We start from the raw sequence: 18,006 nt of genomic DNA, 5'->3' as shown, positions 1-18,006 counted from the left end.
GTAGTTCTCTTTATAGTTTAAAAAAAGGCAGAAAAGGAAATGATGAGTCACAAAGACAAAGTCCACCCAAACTAGTGGCAAAAGCCCCTTGTATGATTGGTGTTTCTGAATCTACTTTTCTTTTTTTTTTTTTTCCTAGGAAATATAACCCTTTTGAAGTCAAATAAAAGAAAATTTGATGGTGGGAATTAATCGATGACTTTTGAAGAATTATTGGTGAGAAAAAAGATGGACCCCATTGGTAATGGAGTTCTTTAGGAGAGAGTGTTCAAAGTATTTGAGGAGACTCAATTATGTAAATCATATGAGAATGATGTTAATGTAATATTAAAATTTATTAAAGATGTGATATCTAATCAAAGATATGATTTCTCTCGGTAATAAAGCTTACTTGTCTTACATCATTATATTTTTTATGAGTTTTGATTTTTTATTCCCTCCCACTCCCACTATCATAATGTGGCATGAGACAGAATCATAGATGTTCTTTTCTCGGGATGCATAATTATACATCCCGAGAAAAAAATCTATGATTCTATCACATGTCACGTCAAGAGAGTATGTTAGAGGGGGTGAGGGGAGTTACAAAATCATTATTCTATTTTTATATCCATTAAAGATCAAATCAATAATGGATACAACTTTGCTACTAGCAAGAAACACGTGCCATGATACTTGAGAAGTGGAGTCACCTCACATAAGATTCAATGGTTTAGAAATGGAAATTTACTTAATGTATCTTGGTAGAGGTTTTTTTTTTTAAATACCCCCTAAATTTTTCACAATAACTTGATAGTCTATTAAATAAACTTTTTTTTCTTTTTAATTTCTCCCCCCTTCTAATTGGTGAGATAAATAATTCAAATTGTCAAATCAACCTTGGATCCAATTGCAGAAATCGGTCTTTCTCAGCTATTGAAATTTGATTATAAAACATTGATCTCAACGATTGCAGTGAGGTGCCATTAAGAAAGAAAGATTTTATTAATTGGGTTGTTAAGATACCACCTCATAACTCAAGGTGCATTTGAATTTCCCCAAGAAATATGGGATTCTCTCTCAATATGCAATCAAAATAAAGAAAAAAATATTGATTTGTTTTTAGGATTCTAGTTAATCACTGAGTAAAAAAAAAATTTACATTGTGGTGTGCATAAGTAAGGTGGAAGATAAAAGAATGAATTCTTTAAATTTTTTTATTATATGAAAAAAAAATCCAAGATAAAAGGATATTTTAATTAAGAAAAAAAAATGTTATATAGATCGAATGATCATATAGAGGTTGGACTGAGGTCCTCATTTGAATCATGTTTGCACAAATGACTTATTAATCCTTTAGGGTTTATAATTTAGATTAGACTTAAAGAAAAAGGTTTTTTCCAAATCTAAACGCCAAATTTAAAATGTATTAACCAACATAAAAAATGTACAAAAAAAATTTCCTTTTTGTTAAGAATTCTTAAAATTTTTTGCTCTACATCTATATAGGAACTCATCATATATTTTAATATCTCCTTAACATGTCGTCGATATAGACAAATAGTCATTCAATCCAAATAACTTGACCTCTTTAATTAAATAAGCTTGCTACAATGACTTGAAATAACACTTGACGTAGCACTCAAATGTGCAAAGAACCTTCAATTGTCCTCGATTACATTACACTCGTACCTTGAGAAAAGAAATCTATGATTTTCACCACACTGAAGTGCTACTTTGAGTGCTATATAGAGGTAAGATGAAAGGATATTTTTATAATTAAAAAAACTACTTAATTTCATTGAGTAATATAGACCATTCTCTCATTATATAGTATATAGATAAATTTTGGTTTTTTATTTTTATTTTTTGAGAGAGATTTACCAAACAAACGTATATGTTGCATTTTTATCATAAATACTCCCTTACTTTACCAACTTTGTTATTCAACAAACCTTGAATAGAATCCACGTCATTTTAAATAATTAAATACTTATAATAATCTCAAAATTTTCAATCAAATACCCATTATACAAGAGTATTATAGGTATTTAATTTTTTTTAAATGTGGATCGCACTATAAGGTTTGTTAAAAAAGAAAAACACTTTCCCTACTAAGATAGTATATCAATTGTTGGCATCCAAAAAATATGATCTGATGCCATAGGGTTGTAAAGGACAAAATTCAAAAAATAAAGTTAATTTTTCAATTTTAACTTTGAGAATTTGATAAACTTCTATTTTCAACACTTCGATGAAGTTAAAATAAGATTTTATTATTATTATTATTAGTCGTACTGAAGTGATCTCAAGATTTGACCTTATATCATACATCTTGACGTGAAAGTGGATATGAACCATTGATGCTTTTCACTTGCATCTAGAGAAAAGCATCTATGGTTCCTATACGTTTTCACGTCAAGGCATGTGATGTGAGGTCCAATCCTAAAGTCATTTCAACATTATTCTATTATTATTATTTGAATTGTTTTCTTGTGAATCTAGTTTTCCACGAAATTTAAAGGCTACGATGTTGAATTGCTAATTTGATGGTACACATGGGCCCAATGACCTTTAATAAGATTCCAAATCTTACTTCGTAACGTAGGCTAGCCTGTTTTTTAAAAAAACAAAGGCTTGTTGAGTAATAAATTTTATAAAGAAAGAGAATTCTTGTAATAGAATGCAATAGAAAGGTCTGTCGGATAAATTTCTCTACCTTTTTTAAAGAGTTATTATTGCCATACCAACTTTTACTGACACCTCACCAACTATGTACAATTCTTTGGAGTTTTACACAAGAATTGATGTGGTATTAGTAAAAGTTGATGTAGCAATAGCAGCTCTCTTTCTTTTTTTTTAACCCTGTTAGCACTGAATCATAATGCCGATCCTTTTGTAACCTAATTAAGATTTAAGATTAAGACGGATGATTACATCGTTGACTAAATTGGCATCTCGAGGTGATATTTATTATGATAACGATCCATCCATAAGCCATTTGGGTGGCTACAATTGAAGTCTGTTTCGATTGATTGAATTAGAATCAAAAGTACAAATAATATCTTCCACCACTCATATATATATAAGTGCTATGGGCTCCACACGTGGCAAAACATTAACCTATAATTCAACACGTGGCACTGTTTCATTATCTTCCTTCTCTCCAATATTCAGAAAAATTCTAAATTGCCTTTATTACTTAAAAACTTGAAAGATACTAAACAATGGATATTTCTAAGTCTGGTCGCAACCTCACCTATTTAGGACAAATGAGTCACAATGGTTAGATGGAATTTGGTTGCACCAAATTAAAGGGAAACACAAAGGTGACAGGATGATGTGGTTATGTACATTTAAGTGTAGAAGGTTTTTTCACGAGATACGAATAAAAAATATCTACGGTTATCTGCACACCACCATTTGATTTGTATTTCGTTTGTGTCATTCCAGCATTTTTTCCAAATTAAATTGAAAAACGGATTTGTGTCATTGTGTGAGATTTTTTTTTTTTTTTTTCGCAGAAAGTATGATTTATCAGATACAGAATTTACTAATTTCCTTATGTAGAGTGTCCTTTTTGTGTCTTGTCAGTATAGAATCTAGATTCATCCCCCAATGGTGGTACCTATTACATCTTAATCAAAGAATCTGTAACTTTTTTTTTTTTACTTGGGGTTTTGGGCTTTTTTTTTTTTTTTTTTAAATGGTAGAGATTTTGGTAAATTTACCACATCAACCAGATTTTCAAAATATTTATCAAAATAGTTTAAAACCAATTTTTTTTTTTCAAGACTGTTTTTTCAATTTCTTTATACACCTATGAGAAAACATGTGAATTAAATGACCTTATTTTAATTGATAAATGGAAAAGAGTAAGACTTTTTTGGGAGATGGTTAAAAAAATTATCCAAAAAATTGTTGGATAATATGGATATTTCAAGAGAAATTCAACTAGAAAGAAGTCTGAGAGAGTACCGATTAGGCAAAAGAAATTCTATTATTACATCATAAGAGTAAAAATTGATTGATAACAAGGAGAAAATGTAGATTATGCCGATCAAGAGAGTGATTGAATTGTAGTTTACGTGGCATGTGTTGAGGTGTGGGAGGAGGGTATCAATCCTACACCCTGAGCGTATATGATTTGAACTCATAAGTCCAAAGCGTATGCACGAAGGATGAAATCCTCCTTCCACACCCCAATACATGCCACACAGGCCATAATCGAAGGAAATTTTTAAAAGGATATATTTTAGGCATTAAATCATTGAATTATAACTTACGTGGCATGTGTTGAGGTATGGGAGCCTATGAGGAGGGTATCAATCATCCACCCTGGCACCCTAAGTGCATATAATTTGGACTCTTTGATTATTATTAACAAAATTGTGATCATTTTTTGTTATCCATAATAGGGCTATAAAAGGAAATTAACCATCTTTTTCTACCAATAAAAAAAAATGTCATTATTGTCCCCCACAAAAAAAAGAAATTCCACTCTTAGTTGTCTTCAAACAAAAAATTCTACTCTTGGTTGCTTTTACATGGCCAAAATTCTGGCTCCACCCCTACCATGTGCTCTAAGAGCACACGTAAAGTGCAATAAATAGACTTTGGTAATTGGAATCTAAGAATATTTTAGTAAAAAATAATTTTTTAAAGGGATTTTCGATATAAAATTCAATTTTCAATATGTATTTATTGCACTTTAACAAGACTTTTAATAATGTTGAGTTTAGCCTCACATCAGACATTCATTATCTTGTCTTTCTCTTTAAAAGTTTGTAGGCATCTCCACTTGTTGTCAATTAGTTCTGAGTTGGACCCCCAACCTTATCATCGTATTAGAGCGAGTTTTTCTCTCTTCAATGTCACTTAATTCATATCTCCACGTGTTTTGTTGTAATTCAACTCAAACGTGCGGGAAATGTAGAGTTTAGTCCCACTTCGAATACTCATTGCCTTATTCTTCTCCTTATAAGCTCTTGGACCTCTCAACTCATTATCAATTCATTGAATTAGACCTCTAAACTTATCACATAACATAATAATGTGATAGTATCACTTTTTTTTACTAGTGTGTTCTAAGGGCATATGTTAAGATGCATTAAATGCACTTTGCTAATAAATTTTTTAGAGTAATTTTGGTAGAATTTTCTTTTAGGATATTTTAGGTATAAAAACTTTTCTTTGAGGTGTATTTAAATTTTGAGGGCACATCACACGTGTTAACAAAACCCCACCAATATTAATTAGTGGACACAATTGTTTTATCAATTTTTATGTTGGTTCAATTTTGCCTTCATCCAGGTAAGAATCTTTAATAGATGTCTGCCGTGTAACAAACTTTGTCGGCAGATTTTTTCCTTTATTTAGAATCTTTTTTAACGTTAAACTTTGGAGGCCAACTGTCAAACCTTAAAAAATTATTTTTTTTAAAAAAAATTATTTTATGGAATCTATTAAAGGACCTTCCACGGACATTTGGGCACGTTTTGGCAACTACTTCACATATCTCACAATAAAAAAAGAAATCCCAAAATCAAATGTCAGATTTATGTGGGCCCATCAAGCACTGATATCATCAAGAGTGGGACACACACCATTATGATCCAACGTTAGTGTATTATGCAACAGTTTATCTTAAATGACTAAAATACCCTCTATAAATAATCCCAAACAAGGGCGCATGAGTAATTATAAAGAAACACATATTTAATCAGTTTTATAAAAACATAAAAGTTCGGATAACGACGAATCAACTAAAGAGAGAGAGTTTTACTAGTAATATACTAACTATTGCTTATAACACACCAATTCATATGTAAATAAGTGATTGATTTCAGCGTCTTCGGACGTCCTAAAAAGGTTGGTGTGGCTATAGAATTTCCCTAAAGAAAAGGAGTAAAACTAATGAATCTATAAATACTGGACTCAAAGAATCGTCCAAAAGCAGATAACGAGAGAGAGAGAGAGAGAGAGAATGAGTTTCTTTCTGTTGTGTTTCAGAGATGGAGAACGTTGTGATTAGAATCAGAAGAATCTTCTTCACTTGCGAGTATGAAATTCTTCTTGGAATTAGTTTCTTGTTGTGGATCCATAGAACGTGAGACGGTTCCAACGATTCCTCCTCGCATAGAGGAATCGCGATACCTAATGCCTCGATTCTATGTCGGGAGCGATCCTTCACCATGTAGGAAACGCGGGAAGAGATCAAACTCGATGTCTTCGACTCAGTGGCGACCATCTCTTTGTGCGATTTCCGAGGAAAACGTTGTCTCTATTGTGGGTGGAAAAATGGATCGGACGGTCAGATCTGGGAAGAAAGTCGCGGCAAAGGACAGATCGAGGGTTAGGGATCGCGTTTGGGACCATAACGACAATGAATATCGGTAATAAATAAATAAATAAAACTATTTTTTTGAATAATTTGGTGAAAATTCTCTTTTTTTTTTTTTTTCCTTAGAAGCTAGTAATGGCTGAAATATTTAGATGACGAAAATACCCCTGAACATGCTATTGTGTCTTATGTACGTGTGCAATCATGAGGCAATATTGTTTCATACTTTTAAAAATCCTATTTTAATCTAACTCACGAAGAAGAAAAGAAAAGAAGAAGAAGAAGAAGAAGAATAAAATATTATTTTATTTTTTAATTAATGATTTTTTTTAGTAAAATAATATATGGAGCCCAAAGAGGACTTTTTCAGGTGATGGGAGTGAAATTGGTACGAGGAGATAAGACTGGGTCTCTCTCTAATCATCTTCACCTCTACATTTATTTATATGAAATTACCAAAACAACCTTCTTTTGTTTGACGAATGACCTGTGAAATATGTTAATTCACATTGTGACTAAAATGCCCTCACTGCACATACCCTCTCTTTCATAACGTGGGACTGAATTGGGTTTTTTTTTTTTTGTTTTAATTTTCAGGCGAACTTCTGTTCCGGCGGTCATTCCTGTGTTCTCTCCGACGTCATTTATATTTTGATCTCGCCGTTTATCTCAATTTGTATATTATTTATTTCTATATAATTATATATTGTATAGAAATATTATGGTTGTTAATATTGAGCAAAAGTAGTATTTATTGTGGAGCAAAATTATTGATGGTCTCGAGATTTGTGGTGTGGAAGATCATATCCAAGATAACTCTTTTAATTTTCTTATTCAGTTTGATAAAGACCTATTATTTCATTCTGATGTTGAAGTCAGTAATCAATTTAGCCGATTATCAACTTAAATTTAGAGAGTGCACAATTTGATTTTCATTTGATATCCCTGTTACAACCAAATGGAGGAGATCAGTAGGGATCCCCTCCTTGGAGTCTTATTTAGATCTCGTGCCCTTCGTTAATAGAATGTCCTTTGAATCATCTCGACCATAGCCCATCCCTTCCGAGTTATACACAATTGTGTGTGAGAATTCTTTTGAGTATGTGTGCCTAAGTGAGTTGCGGTGACCCTTAGGACACGTGGGTAAGGCTGACTTTAGCTTGAGTGTCACACGGGGCTAGGTCTGTGACACAATGCTTTCTTTCAGCCTCACAACTTCCAAGAACCAGGGTGGAAGTTAGTAAGTAGCTGGTGGGGGTAATTACAAAACCAAAACCCCCCCCCCTTTCAATTTTTTGTTGATGACATTGCCTCTTAATCGGTTCTTTTCATATAATAATTGGAAATAATCTAAATATCATTTCTTCAACTTTTAACCAAATCCTCTGAATTTCTCCCTAAAATCATTCATCTGAAAGTTCTTCAACTATACAACTAACCATAATTTGCCCCCACTACAAAAAAATCCTGACTCCACCCCTACCCAAAAATATACCTCTTCTTGACTGTGCATAGCTCGATTGGTCCTGATGTGCTTGCTCGATTTATATTAGAGACGTTCTTGAGTGAATCCTTACTTTGTCAAAGATCTTACCCGATCAGTGATAATCTCATTTAATACTCCTTTTTTTATCTCAATTGGTGGAGTTGGATCCAATCCCTCACCATTCTACAGTCCAAATTGTATCTCTAGGCGACTTGTGTAGATGCCCACTCTTTAATATAGATAAAGATTCATCAATGGAAGATCGAGGGAATGAAAGTTTTTTCATGTTCTTGTCCTTCTGTAATGAAGAGTGGAATCTCTATTTTAAAGAAACTTGGTAAGTATAGAATGAATAGAAAGTGAGAAAGAATAATTAAATGTGGTTGAGGGGATGGATGACATTGGGTCAGGTTGTTAGAATCCCCACTTGTGTCAAACATTGATGTTGTTTAAGGGCCTATAAGCCTGCAAAATACATAAAAAGAGCCATGCAAAAAAAAAACAAAACATTCCACAATAATTCAAATAGGATTGACACAATTCTTTCTGGGAAATAGAAAATCCTAAAAAGGAATGGCAAACATTTCGGGATTCTCTCCTCAAATCCATCCTTATTTAGAAATAGATACGCTCTAGTCAATTATGAGACTTTCTATTCCTGGATAAGATTACAATCTTAACCAAATAAAATTTAATTCAAAATATATCAATTGATGCCTCAAGATACGCATTGAATTTGTCGTGTGATCAATCATTGATATTTGTCTTATTTACACCACGTGTCTTCTACCACTTTTTACCCACACAATACCTTTTTGACCGTGTTTGGAAATATTGTCCCTCAGCTTCTCTTGGCTGGCATTGAGCAACAGCAGACGAGATATTCAGCATTAATTTGCCAGCACGTCTTCACAGCAGAGACTGGCCTTGAAAATGCTTGGCTAAGCTCCAAAGAAAAGCCATTTTCCCATAGTTCGCATGCCAATGGGTGACAATGTTTTAGGCTGCTTTTAACCAATATGAAGAAAAAGTTTAAAAAAAAAAAAAAACATTGCTTGTGATATCTTGAGGTCTTGATCAATCCACATAATCGATAGGTTTCAGAAATACAAATGCCATAGAGAGAAATCCAGAGTCATGCAAGGAAGTACCTGTTAGATGGTTGCCTTAAGTCAAGGTTGTTGATGGCATCATCATCAACCTCACTCCTCAACAACCTGAGAAAATATGCAACATCGTAAAGCTAAAATTTCAGTTCTAAAACCAGCTGAAACTGAGAATGAAACCATAACTAGCAAATCTCTTGGAGAATCTTCTCTGGCAAACAAAATAGGTCATTTGTTTCACTTGCACATTTTACTCGGGACTAAACGTATTTTCCCCTAAGATTGGAAATCATTATGTCGGAGGGCACAACTTCTAAATCTCTAAAATGTGGGGAAATTCCAATTCTAAACATGTCCGATAATAAACCCCTACATGTTTACCAGCTACCTAACCTGTGTCATTTCCAACAGAAGCCTACAGTCTGTACAGTTCTCTTTGCAGCAATAACTAGAAAGACTTTCTTAATTGGATAGGCTGAAAGAACTTGACCAAGAGTATCTGTTATTGTCCATTTTACGAAGTTCAAGGAAATGTTGATCTCTGGGGCAACTAGACGTTGAGGATTTTTTGAATATGAACTTGGATAATGGATATTAATCAAATCGATCAAGAATGTTGAGGGATAAACAAGTTACAAGAACATGGTTTGCTAACATTGGTCAATATTTTGTTCATCAGAAGAGTCATTAGAGAAGAACAGCCACAGAGCAAGAAGACATAAGGACCAATAAACTTTCCCATCAAAGTGATAACCTCTTAATTTACAGCTTAAAACTCAATCATTCAATAAAGTAATTTATACTTTTTTATAGGCAACAATTTGTATTTTGTAACATCCATATTTTACTGGATTTCCAATGGAAAAACTTTCCACGGCCAAGAATAATGTAAGAACTCACACATTTACACCACCAGAGAACAAAATGAATTTGGAAATTTAGAGAGACAAAGAAGCATCAAAATAAGGACATTAAAACTAAGATAGCCAAGACAACTTTTCATCATTTCCTATATGAACTCATTTTTTACAATTTATGCATTCATGTTGAATAACAAATTTTCGTCAGACAACCAACCACAAACCTGATTTTTGTTTCCCCTGTACTAAACGTAGTTTCAAAACTGGCAGATTTTGGCCTTTGCTTCTAGAGAAGGGTTCTGTGGAGGTTTGTTTGTTGAGGGTTTTGGATTGAAAGGAATATCTGCCTACTTGAATGAAAGGGTCACTCTTCCAGAAGGTTTTTATTGGTATCTTTGGCTTCTTGTTCTTTTAGTGCAAAGCTTTTAAGGAATTTAAGGGGATGTTTTTTGAGGATCACTTATTTTATTGAGATTTGGTTTGCATTGGGGCTGGTAGCTTGTGATTGTTGTCTTTCTTTCTTTGGAGGTCTCCCATACCTCCATGATTTTCTTTAATAAAATTATGTTTAAAAAAAATTACTCCAAACCATCATTCAATTGTGGTTCCCAGACCTTAAACTACAAGAAAAAGTGGAAACAATAAACTCCAAGCATATAGTAAAATTCATTAAATCCCTTAGAATAATTTACATTGGCAAAGAGCTCTGATACAAGCTTACTGAGCTTCTTCTTTCAACATTTTCTTCCAATTATTGAAGAGTCTGGCAGCAGGGCTTCAAATTCGATTTGATCCAACCCACTACCAGACTCCAAAGTCCTAACCTCAAGACAAGTTGGTTTTGGAGGACTTGCATTTCTCCTTATAACTGGTTAAAAGCATCTACATGACCATAAATAGAGGGCTGTTGGTATTTCCCTGAATCTCAAATGTCTAACATTAAGTACATCAACCCACATAAAACTTCAAGAAAGCATCATCAAATAATCAATGTCCTACCTGCTTGATCCACGACAAGTGGTTCTGAGCTCTCTAATAGCTTCAATCTTGGAAGAAGCTTCGACTTAGGCCTCTCCGATACTTCTGAAGATATCGATGCGCTTTCAATGGGACTGACTCTATCAAGCATTAGTGAAAGCTGACTGAACCCCATCAATTGGTGAGTCGCACTATTTCTCTTCTGGGTACAATGAATATGTTTCCATTTATCTTCTTTTATTTTCTCTTTTTGACAGGTAAACAGATTTATTAGAAAGCTAAAAGAGATAGGCGGCCAAGATAAATACAAATGATGTACAAGATGAACCTCATTTAGACCAAAAGTCCTCCAGAAGCTGTTAAGAAAAGCAGAAACAATGGAGAACCAGAAAAAAAGAAACAAGCTGCAATCACACACAAGCACACACAAAGAGAAAAGTCATGGATAACGCCCATTGCACTAAGAAGAGAAAAGTCACAGTTACAGATTACACCCTTTCACCGAAAAGAGAAATATATACCGAAAGGAAAACATAGCTCGACGAGCGAGTATTGTGTTAAATGGTGCATAGTACACCTTGTTGACCAATAGCATCAGACTCCACAAACCATAACAGAAACAGCCCCTTAAACTCTTTGAAAACTTTACTCCAACAGAATAAAAGCCCAACTATGGACAAGATAACCTCGAGAAGGACTTGCTCCGTCCCTTCAAAGATCCTGCAATTCTGTTCCATCCAAATACCCCAACACATCACAAATACGATTAAAGAGCAAAGGATTGCTTTTATCTGCCAGCTCTAAAACAAGATAAAAGTGAAGAAAGAAAGCACCATGGAATTCCTCTCTTGCAAAAGAACAATGGATACATATTGGGTTGGCAGAAGCCCCCATAATTTGCAAAGAGAACAAAAAGTTAACAGAAATTACCCCATTCTATGATCTAGTCCATTATAGGGATTTTTCCAAGAGAAGCTGACCGAATGAAGAACGATATCTTGGAAGGATCTTTAGACCCCAAATTGCTTTGCAAGAAAGAATGAAAATAAGTTTCCACCTCACAACCCAAGAACTTCTTTCCACCATAATGTGCCCATTTTGATCAATCCAACCCCTCTCAGCATACTGAAACTTGCTTCCTCATTCATTGGATTCACACATTATATGCATTTTGATTCTTGGAACAGAAATCACTCATCGAAATTCCAGGCAATGTGTGCAGAATGCGAAAGAAATAGAGATCCATCCATCAAAATTACGATCACACAAGAAAATCGTGGTCCAAACAATGACCTGATCTTCCTATATGAAGGGTTCCCTAACTGTCGATCGAAACCAGAGAGATTTGAAGGCCTTACAATGCTGAAAACCTAATAGAGTTTACATCTAGTGATCAACTATTTTCTCAATCCATATTCCATAGATCTAATATTTTAGAATATCAAACTCCAAATTAATAAAAACGAAAAGCAATAAAAGTGCATTAAATCAAACAGAGTATATAACAATGATTCAATGTTCAGATCTAGGGTTTGGATACAAAAAATTCAGTAAAAATATAGATGGAACCACCATGAAAGTCTTTCAAAGTCATGACAGATCTTCTCTCTCTCATTATCTCTCTCTTACTTTTGGCTTCGCTGAGTGTACAGAAGGAGAGAGTGGATCTCACAAGATCCAAAATCAAAAGTACAAAAAGCGCGGAAACAAAAACATGAAATGATATTGGTACTTAAAAACTCCCGCCAGACCATCTCACCTTAAGCACCACTGTCTCTTGATGCTTTAAGAATCGCCCCCTTTTAGAGCAATCTATCAAATTGGTGGGACCTTAGGATGTCGACGGGTCGATGTGTAGGGGGTGTTGTTACAACCCTAAAGTTTCTGGAGCATGAGTTAAGGTTTAAAATGGTACGGATTTTTTTTTAATATTCGAATCATCCGAACCTAAATTTAACAGGTTTGGTTTCACTAAGTATATCAAAATTAAAATCTGATTTGGATATAGGTTGATGCCCCTTAAATCGAGTTGAATATGGGTTAAACACGATTTCATCCTTATATCCGTCACGATCTGAATGATATATTACTTTGCAATTTATATTATTATATTTTTTAAGTTATCTTTCATCAACAAATAATAGTTAGGTGTAATGGTCAAGGTTTTTCTTCAAAATGAGAGAGATCTCAAGTTCAAGTAATCATTTAATCACATTTAAAAAATGATTTGAATATGATATTAACTAGTGTGATTCAAGTTGGATTCAGATCCATATGTGAATTTAGATAAGATTTTGGATATGGATATGAACTTACTCACATCCAACCTGAACCCAACTAGTTTTAAGTCCTAGCATGAATCATCATTTTTTATTTTGTTTGTTCTAGTTCTTGTCAATTCTGGTTCCAATTCTAAATGACTTTCTAAAACATACACGGTTTATATGCGGTTGACATGGCAAGTGCATAGAACCTTAAATATTTTTCCTTATATATCCTGAAGAAAAATGTCTATGACTCCATGCGCTTGCTATATCAACCGTGTATAGATCGAGTACGTACCTTTGAGTTAGATTATCATAGCGCTTCTAAAATTATAGATTGGAATTGCCAAAAACGCATGTACTCATCAATCTCAATTCTTGATAGATGGATGTTTTTTCCTATAAAAAATAAAAAAATAAAAAATAAAAACTCAAGTGATGATATCATTATTTTTTTATATGAATTTTTTTTTTCACAATAAAAGACATAAAATATTATTTATTATTTTGAAAAAAAAAATCTTTCAATAGTGTTACTCATTATCTATAAAAGCATCAACATAATTATAAATTATTCTAATAAATATATGAGTTAACTTTTGTTTTTTTCAAAAAATTAAAATTCATCTTTAGAAGTAATAAACTTATAGGAAAGATGGACATTTCAAATTACAATACATAATTTGTGAAAATATGAAAAATTGTACATGATCTCTACTAACTTTAAAATGTACAAAAACTTTCAACCATTTGTAATATTAAAAAAATGGTTCTAAATACCCACGGGTATCCATCAGGTAAAATCAATCAATTCTAGTTCCTATTCAATCACAATCCTTTAGACTTGACTCTAATCAAATATTGAAAATAAGGATTAGAAATTGGGATTTTCGAATTTGGTTTTAGTTCTATTCTAAATAATGGGCACCCATTAATACCCTTGGGACCATTGTCATTAATTCAATTTGATTAGATTAACTTACTTTATTAAAAAAGATTTATATATATATATATATATATATATAGAGAGAGAGAGAGAGAGAGAGAGAGAGAGAGAGAGAGTCGTGCTAGAGTGACATCAAGATTCTACCTCACATCATACTTTCCTGATGTGGAAGTGTGTAAGAACGATAAATGCTTTTTCACTCATATCTCGATGAAAGTATTTATGGCTCTTACACACAATTACATCAGAAAAGTGCAATGTGAGGTACAATCTTGAGGTCATTTCAGCAATATTCATAGATATTAATAAGCAATCCTTCCTAATTTTCTTATTGTCTCATTTCATCCATCCTAGTATTTCCACTCATCATTTTATCTCGGAAAATGTTGAAATGACAAAAAGTAGTTAGTGTGATTCTCACAAGTTTGACATGGGATGTGCATATAACCATAGATGTGTTTCCTTGCAATACGAGTAAAAACCATCTACGGTTATGTATGCATGTCCATGTCAGACTTGTGAGAATCACAATAAATCCTATGTCACCCAAGCATGACTCTTTTATTTCTATTATGTTTTCAATCTATTAACTTGATGCTTCTTGACTACCCAACCTTAAGCATAGTTGGTATTGCTTCCATCTTATAAAATGTTTTAGTTTAAGTTGTATGCATATGTTAATAATACTCCAAAACCGCACATCTATTTTAACCATGCAAATCTAATTTTATGGGTAAAACCTTCCTCAATCTCTTAGTCCTCAAAATATAAATAATGATTTTTTTGACGCCCTCCTCTAACACATGCCCCCAACGTGGCATGTGCTAGTACCATAGATTATTTTTCTCGGGATACAAAATTGTACATATTTTTGGGATGTAAAGTTGTGTATTCCGGCCCAGGGGAAAAAATATATGGTTTTAACCCATGCCACGTTAAGGAGCGTATAGGGATGTGTGTCAAAAAATCACTACTCGTGTAAAGTTGTGTATTCCGGCCCAAGGTAAAAAAATATATGGTTCTAACCCATGCCACGTCAGGAACGTATAGGGACGTGTGTCAAAAAATCACGACTCATATAATATATCAAAAATAACGAAGATGGTCAAGATATTACTGGACCTTCAACTTTAAGTGGATATGTGAATTCATCTTCATGGGTGTCAATGCTAAATGTACACCTCGAATACTTAGCATTGGTTCTACTATCCTACATCCTTTGGATTCTAATGTATCTCTCCATACTATTCGTACTACATTGCTTTCCTTTATTATCTCATCAACTAATACTACTTCATTAACATATAATATACATCAAGGACTTACTATTGAACATAAGCAACTACTTCATAAAGGTTAAAGAGATTGAAGGTGATAGAGTATGAGAGAAAAATCAAAGATTTTTGGAAAAATTACTTAAAGGACCCTTGCAGAGGGATCTCATTCTAAATAGTCCCTAAATTTTGCATGGTAGCTTGATAGGACATTTAGTAAATTTTTTCTTTCGTAATGGTCCCTTGTTACCGACGAACTCACCGTTTTTTTATTTATTATCGACTTCACCACTTTTTATTACTGTCAAACTCTACATTTTTTATTTAGTGTCGAGTTTACAATTTTTATTGTCGAACTCACCACTATTAACATTGTTACAATCCACCCATTTTCAATTTTTGAGTTTTTTTTTTAACCAAAATATATGAAAAGATCAACAAAAAACTTGAGATAATGACTTGTTTAAATGATTTCAACCCAAAAAAATCATTCTTGATCAATTTTCATCCAAAAGCTAAAAAGAAAAAAGTGAAAAAAAAAACCCTAATTTTTTACATACATTTTCAAAATGTTTGAAAACTCCCATTGAAAATGACTTTTTCTTCCTTCTTAAATCATTTTTGATGGAATTGAGCCTCCAAAACTCGATTGAGATGCCAAAAATTCATTTTTTTTAAAATTTAATATTTATGAAAATGATGAATTTGAATGATTATGACATTCAATTGCGAAAAATGTGGGAAATGAAATCCAAGGACTGTTAATAAAGATAAAAGTTTGCTAAATGGACTATTAAGAAATCATCACAAACTTATGGACTATTAAGAAAAAAAGTCCCTCCGCCAAGGTCCTTTAAGTAGATGAAAGAGAAGGATTTACCTTGACAATGAAGAAGATGGCCATTGAGTTTGCAAGCTCTAAATCGAGGTATGAAAAGTTAAGATTGCAAAAGGAGAGATCGAGGGATATTTCAAAATTTTGTAAAACACTTTTTTAATCATATTTTATAATTTGGATCGGATATTACATTTAAGATGTATTAATATCTGAAAAGCATTTGAATATAAATAATAATTTGAATTCAAATCTACTATTTTGGGATTTGACTTTTCGATTATCCATTGATACCCCTGTATACATGTCCTTTATTGTGTTGATATATCCATTTAGGACTCTTTGTTTCCCCAATAATCACCAAATTAGATATAAGTTTAATAGCTTGGTTTTTAATTTTATTTTTTTATGATGCTAAGATCATGATAGGTTGTACAACTTTGAATGATCTTTTAGTCTTTGTGCATCCCAACGAAAAACTATATTATTAGCCTTGTTTATATGGCATTTCTATAATTTATAACCTAAGTTATAAGATTTTTTTTAATTGTGAAAAATAGACCCAAAATCACAAGAGCTATGCACTTGATAAATATATAGTAGACAAAGAGGAAATTATTGATTAACCACACACCTCGAGATTTTGGCTACAAACAATTGCATGTTGACTTCCTCCCCCTTTAGATTTGGTAAGTAGTTCTCGCACTAATAAAGTACCTACTAAAAATACTCCGAGTTTAAATATAAAAAAATTCAATTATGTAAGTGATCATCCTTTTTATTTATATATCAATATTTGCCAATATAATAAAAAATGAAAGATAATAAAGTTAGAGGGGATATTATTAAAAGAGATTAAGATCCAAAACGGTGCCCGTTCATATAGCAACAAGACGGTGTCTATGTGATACTTTTTGGTTGGACATTAAAACACATTGGGTTCTTAAACAAGTTGTTTTCTATATATCTCACAACCCAATGTGTTTTATCCCCAACCAAAAAGTGGCACATAGACATTGCTTGTTCCTATAAGAACTGGACGCTATTTTAAATTGCAATCCTTTTGAAAGGCATGGGGGGTACAGGAGAGGAAAGATAATAAAATTAAAGGGGAATGAAAAGGAAAGACAATAAAATATGATAGTGTAGACCCCACAACTATAGTTGGTCGGAATGAGATCCACCGTTTAATGTCTTCTTATCTAAATTGATAGATAGTTATCGTTCTTTTAAGTTTCATAAGCTGTTCATAGTCATTTAATATCATTTTACCATACGTTCATGAAGTTTTGCGGGTAGTTGCTCGTTTAATGTGTTATCACCATTTACTTCTTGAATTTTATGTGTATTTAGTGTCTTCTCGCTACATAATATGGATAATGCATTATCAACATATGTTTTAGAGCGAGTTTCTTTCATCTTTTTCAGTTGGCTGCTTGTGTTTTTATTTTTTGGACCCTTTGTCTTTGAGTCTCTCAAATCAAAATGTCCCATTAAGGTTTGGCTTTTATTTTAACATAGTCACTTGATATGTATCCACATTACCTATATATCAGAGGCGCATAAATTTTGAGTTATAATATTACCACACCATAAAAATATGAATGAATAGTTTACATAGAAACGATGGTTCGACGAGCATCTCTATCCCAATGCGAGACTCTCAACCAACTATGTGAAACAATCACATAGTCCTAATAGTTGATAATGTCGCCTCCAACATATTTTCTCCGTCGTCTTCGTCATTCATTTCTTCGTACTTTCCTTTGCCATCTCCTTTCGCGATTACAATTTTTTTCATTGGTCTTTCCCTTAATAGTTTTAAAATATTTTTAATTATTTTTGTGAGTGTAGACTACCTCCTCTACCTTCTATTTGAAATTTAAAAAAATCTACAAATAGTAGTGTACCATGCATTCTTGGAAAGGAAAGAGA

The 18,006-nt window shown here is 32.9% G+C and overlaps 2 long non-coding RNA genes across 4 annotated transcripts; one reads left to right on the top strand and one right to left on the bottom strand.

The window, feature by feature from the left end:
* Positions 1-5,743: 5,743 nt before the first annotated feature.
* On the top strand, positions 5,744-7,155 carry LOC147387331 (uncharacterized). Its single transcript, XR_015171506.1, has 2 exons — positions 5,744-6,374; positions 6,920-7,155. It is a non-coding gene; the product is annotated as an uncharacterized LOC147387331 (long non-coding RNA).
* A 1,154-nt stretch (positions 7,156-8,309) lies between these two features.
* On the bottom strand, positions 8,310-12,599 carry LOC147387330 (uncharacterized). Of its 3 annotated transcripts, none has more exons than XR_015171508.1 (4): positions 10,774-12,599; positions 10,467-10,656; positions 8,960-9,025; positions 8,310-8,812 (listed from the first exon to the last, which is right to left on the bottom strand). It is a non-coding gene; the product is annotated as an uncharacterized LOC147387330 (long non-coding RNA). The 3 variants fall into 3 exon arrangements; XR_015171507.1 differs by having other exon boundaries at positions 8,310-8,749; XR_015171509.1 differs by having other exon boundaries at positions 8,310-8,749; positions 10,467-10,642.
* Positions 12,600-18,006: the final 5,407 nt, after the last annotated feature.

The sequence above is a fragment of the Akebia trifoliata genome, chromosome 13, assembly GCF_017979445.1.
Source record: "Akebia trifoliata isolate Shusen 1 chromosome 13, ASM1797944v1, whole genome shotgun sequence".
NCBI lineage: Eukaryota > Viridiplantae > Streptophyta > Magnoliopsida > Ranunculales > Lardizabalaceae > Akebia > Akebia trifoliata.
The sequence above is the reverse complement of the archived record's forward strand: the minus strand, read 5'-3'. Positions and strand labels throughout refer to the sequence as shown.